Source organism: Natrix helvetica (genome assembly GCF_964273705.1).
Source record: "Natrix helvetica genome assembly, chromosome: 7".
Taxonomy (NCBI): domain Eukaryota; kingdom Metazoa; phylum Chordata; class Lepidosauria; order Squamata; family Natricidae; genus Natrix; species Natrix helvetica.
Window position 1 is genome coordinate 55,452,988 of NC_138558.1, and position 5,743 is coordinate 55,458,730.

Consider the following 5,743-nt stretch of genomic DNA (forward strand, 5'->3'; position numbering starts at 1 on the left):
GGGTGTTCTGTTTAGAAATAAAGAGCCTGGCCCCACAATTTAGCTAAGGAGGAAAGAAATGCAAATGAAATGGTTTAAGTAGCTGGTTACAATGTGACTCAGAATGTTTTTATTTTTTTAAATGGCCTATTGAATGGCATACAGTGTTATATTCACTCTGCATATACCTGTGTACATTATATTGCTACTACCACAAAATGATAAAACAATATTTTATTTAAAATTACCTTACAGTACTCTGAACACCAACACTTTGCAGCACAAAGACCTGCTGTCAGCTTACATTTATATTGAACTAGAAACTGTGAAAATGTGTTTCTTAGCTCAACTAAAATCAATTTGGTTAAAGCTGAGAAAAAGTCAAATATGTAACAAACATACTCTGCCTGGTTCGTGGTTCTTTTATTAGACGTATTTCCTGCTGAACTAATGTCCACCAGAAAACAAAAATAAAAAGATTTCTTTTTTTAAATGATTTTTAATTTCAGTTCCCAAAATCAAAAAAGTTGAAACTTAAATCTTGTACACATCTGTATAGAGATGCAGGCCCATATATTGTTAGAATGGAAGTTTTGTATTTATCCACCTTTATTTCATAGGCGTAGCCAGCATTTCATCACAGAATAAAAGCAAGCCATGTAGAACAAGGAATGGAAAATAGGAATGTGGAAATTCTACAATCCTTGAAGTCCAAATGTAACCAACAGAATGATCACTTCTCAGCATCTATATTTACCAGTGCAAGTCTTATTTTTAATATTGTTATAAGCAGTGGAATGATACCGTAGAATAAATATAGCTTGATATTATTCTTAATACCATAACCAACACATAAAAGATAAAAAGTACAATTTTAAAAACCCAGTATAAAAATATGTAAACAAACTATTTCAGCAAGAAATATCTGATGCTTAGGAAGATATGTAAGGTTGAAAGCATTTTAAAGTAAGCTTTGAACAATAACTGCTTAAGGTTTGCTGAAAGAAGAATCCACCTAAAAGTCTCCCCTTCCCTCCTTGGTTTGGGTCATAGGGAGATGAGAAATATGCTCAGTTTAGTGTGTTTCAGTTTGGTTTCCTTAGTACAATAATTGTGAATTTTATTTCAATATATCCTAGGAAATATTAAAAAGGCAGAATATTATATTTTCCTGGATGTGAAAAAGGGAGAAACACATTTTAAACACAAAGTAAATTCCTGCAGCTTCCTGCCCATCCCCACTTTGTCAATGGGCCATTAAGAAGGCCAAGCTAGTCCACTTTACATAATAAAGAGTTCTCCCCATCAGCTACAGGGGGATGGGATTAAGGCATGATAATATAAGCCTTTACTCAACTGACCACATGGCATCTGAGAACTCAACCAAACCTGGATTCAAAACTCAGCCTAGAGGGTTGCCCTTGCACGGGCCCATGGGAGTCTGGCAACCAATCAGAATACATTTCTTACACAGGAACAGGAAACAGATAGGTGGGGCCGAACAGATTATAAAAAGCCCTGCAAGCTCCTCTCTTCTCTTCTCTTCCCTTCCCTTCTCTTCTCTTCTCCATCAACATTGAAGCATGTGATCACCTTTTCTGTTCAGGACTCAAACCATGTGGTCCTGTCCACCATTAAAACCATCTTTCCAAGCAGCCTCCATGTCTCCAGTGTCTTTTTCCCACTTGGAGCCGAACCCAGAAGGACATTTCTTCCAACAATTGGCACCCCCCCCAGATGGGACTCCAAGCTAGCCTAACCAGTGGATATGCCCAGGTAAGCCTCCCATGCTGGCACAGACCCCATTGAGTCTGTGGGTGGACTTTATCTTGGCCTTAGCCATTTGGATCTAGGTTGTAAAGGGGTTTTGAGTTTGAACTCAAAGGCTGCCTGGAAAGAAGGTGAGTACCTCTAAATTTTAATTCTGTAAAAAAATTTAATTTTAAAGCGTGGGAAATGTGTGTATGCCTGCATGTGTGTGACTTGTGTGTGTGAAAATGGATGGAAAAGTGAATGAATTTTTGTTGTTGTTGCTGTTTTTGTCCTGTGAGAGAAAAAAAGCAAATGCCCATTGTGCGTAGAGAGAGGAAAAGAGGAGGTGCGCATACCCGCTGACGGGTATGAGCACATGGATCCAGATGCTTCTAGAGGAGACCCTCCATCCATTTGAGCCAGGACTTGGGTTTGGATCTAGTCCTCCACTGAATGTCCAGCAACCAGAGTGAAGCCTAACTCACCAGCCTTACCACCAAACCAAGCAAGCCACCCTAGCAGACATGAAAGAACCCTGAAGGAGATGAAGAAGTAAAGACCAAAAGACTCCAATTCCCAGAAGACAGCAGTAAAGACTACGGGGGAGGGTGAAAATTGATTGTAAAGTTTTCTTTCTTTGCCTCCTTCACAAAAAAATCATTGTAACGTTTTCTTTCCTGTCTTGTTTATATTGTAATCAGTTTAATGTATTCATATAAGAATTGTATTTGAGGGTGGCTGGCACAGCAAGATCTGAACACCTTAGATTTATGGCTGGTGGGAGGGAAATTTATCCAAAATATCTGTATTTTCTGTATTGTAGAAGCAGCTACACACACACACACACACACACACACACACACACACACACACAAAAGAGAGAGAGGGGGGGCATTCAGAATTAGATTGAACCTACCTCCTTGACTTAACTCCACACAAAGCTTTTCCTAGGTTGATTTTTGCCCTTGCACAAAAGCCTAAGCAGTGATATCTCCCTTTAAATCCCATGGGGGAGGGTCAATTCCCCTCAGGCAATTCCCCCACTTGAAGAGTAGCAGAAAGGATCTTCAAAACTCAAACCCTGACTGTGACTCAAAAAAAATGATGCTGCTCAGTAAAGCAGGACATGTTGCACTGGTGATCTCTGATAGGAGTCCCTGGGCTCATTGTGTGTAATTTAAAAAAAAACACTAAATAGCTTGTATTGCACACTAGCTAAACTCAATTTGGCCTCACTAAAATAAGAGCTAGGACAGGTTCAAGAACCATCCCTTTGAAATATGCAGCCTGTAACTTAAAGGAAAAGCATGGCTGTGAAGAATTTTGGGATTTCTGCTTGCTTGTAACCTGTCTGGAAGCTCACAGAAAGTGATATCAAACATCTGAAAATAATTGGCATGGTAAATTGGATATTGTAAATTTCTTTCCAGAAATTGTGCCCTGGTTGCTAGACCTTCATGGTTGAAAGCTCTCTGGGAGCCACTGAAGGGATCCTTCTGTTGTCTCTTTCAATGCATTTCCATCAGAAAAATTAAGTTTCCCTGATATGACCAATTTTTATCTTTTGTCAAGAACATGTGTGTTCCACTCACATGTTTTGAAAAAAAAAGGAGGTGGACAGGACCACCTATCTTGAGACCTGAACAGAAAAGGAGGATCACATGCTTCAATGTTGGGTGAAGAAGAGAGAGAGCGAAGGAGGAGCTTGCTGGGGTTTTTTATAATCTATTCGGCCCCACCTCTCTGTTTCCTGTTCCTGTGGAAGAAATGTATTCTGATTGGTTGTCAGACTCCTATGGGGCCAAGTTTGAGTTTCCAGGTGCCATGTGGTGAGTGGGCTAAAGGGCTAATACTATCATGCCTTAATCCCATCACCCTGGAGCTGAAGGGGAGAATTCTTTATTATGTAAAGCTGCAGGGAGCTACTCTGTCTTTAAAACATGTTTCTCTCTTTTCACATCCAGGGAAATATAATATTCTGCCTTTTCAATATTTCCTTGGATATTTCATTCTTCTAGGAGAGGAATGGGTTTTAACTTCCTACAACCCCTCCTTTTTTGTTCAGGAGCTCAAGCCATGTGATCCTGTCTATCATTAAACCATCTTTCCAAGCAGCCTCCATGTTTCCAGTGTCGTTTTCCCCACTAGGAACTGAACCCAGAAGGACATTTCTTCCAACAAGTCAATTTGAAAATTATTTCTATATAACAATTTTATATATAGCTTTGTACTGTGTAAAGTTATCACCCAGCCCTCTCCCAGAAAAATGAAATATCCTAGGAAATATTGAAAAGGCAGAATATTATATTTCCCTGGATGTGAAAAGGAAGAAACGTGTTTTCAATTAAGAATAGCTCCCTGTAGCTTCCCGCCTCCACCCCCTTTGTCAATGGGCCATTAAGAAGGCCAAGCCGGTCCCTTTACATAATAAAGAGTTCTCCCCTTCAGCTCCAGGGGGATGGGATTAAGGCATGATAATAATGGCCCTTTACCCAACTCCCCACATGGCATCTGAGAACTCAAGGAAACCTGGATTCAAAATGCAGCCTAGAAGTTGCCCCTGCATGGCCCCATGGGAGTCTGACAACCAATCATTATACAAGCTTAAGATCAAAGGCCAGAGAGGGCATAAAACCAGGGACTCAGCCCTTCCTTCTCTTTTCTCCACCAACATTGAAGCGTGTGAACACCTTTTCTGTTCAGGACTCAAGCCATGTGGTCCTGTCCCCCATTAAACCATCTTTCCGAGCAACCTCCATGTCTCCAGTGTCTTTTCCCCCACTTGGAGCCGAACCCAGAAGGACATTTCTTTCAACAGTACCATATTCAAAATGATACACAAAAAACTTTTTGTAAAGTTTTAATATTTAAGTTTTGTGGTGTTTCTTAAATTTTATACCATCCTACTAGTGTTTCTGACATGCTATTTAGGACTAAATACTAAGCATCCTATATATATATTTGTTTTCGTAGATTTTCACGGGTGTAGGTATGCTGGTTTTGTTGTATTCGGGTCTTTTCCCGTGTAAGGTTGAGATTGTCTTTGCAACGTTTCGGCAGGATCTCACCTGCCATCTTCAAGCGTGGGCTCAAAATGTGGGCTTAAAATGGGAACGGAGCTGCCCATTTTAAGCCCACATTTTGAGCCCACGCTTGAAGATGGCAGGTGAGATCCTGCCGAAACGTTGCAAAGACAATCTCAACCTTACACGGGAAAAGACCCGAATACAACAAAACCAGCATACCTACACCCATGAAAATCTACGAAAACACACACACACACACACACACATATGTTGTAATTGTACTGATAAATAAATAAAATAAATAAAATAAATTTAGTCATACCAGGGGTTGTAACATAAATATATATATATATATATATGTGTGTGTGTGTGTGTGTGTGTGTGTGTGTGTGTGTTGTATTTGTGCTGATAAAATAAAGGGAGACTAGTATAGATCCATTTCGAGCTATTTAGCTCTCATCAGCTAGCCATACCCTTACTGGGATTCGAACCTGGGCTGTATTATACACTAGGCAAGAGTTTTAGCCACTATGCCACAGGCTTCTCCTCCTTTATCAGCTGAGCCAGGGAAATAAGTATGTGTTTGTGTTACAACCTGTGGCATAGTGGCTAAAACTCTTGCCTAGTGTATAATACAGCCCAGGTTCGAATCCCAGTAAGGGTATGGCTAGCTGATGAGAGCTAAATAGCTCGAAATGGATCTATACTAGTCTCCCTTTGTTTTATCAGCACAAATACAACACAAATATAAAAAGGCAACATTAAAAATAAAAATATCTGGCTCCCCAGCAAACTGTGACTAAACTAAGCCTGGCCTGGAGAAAAGAGGCTCTAGGAAACAGACTTAAGGCCAAAGACATTAGGATTTCCTTTCCCGTAATTCTGATGTTGTGATACACAGGGAGCGCTGTGGAAGACACAAAACACATCTACGTTTTACTTGAGAGTGCAATAGTTCACATGATGCTTATGCCTTTCATCATAAA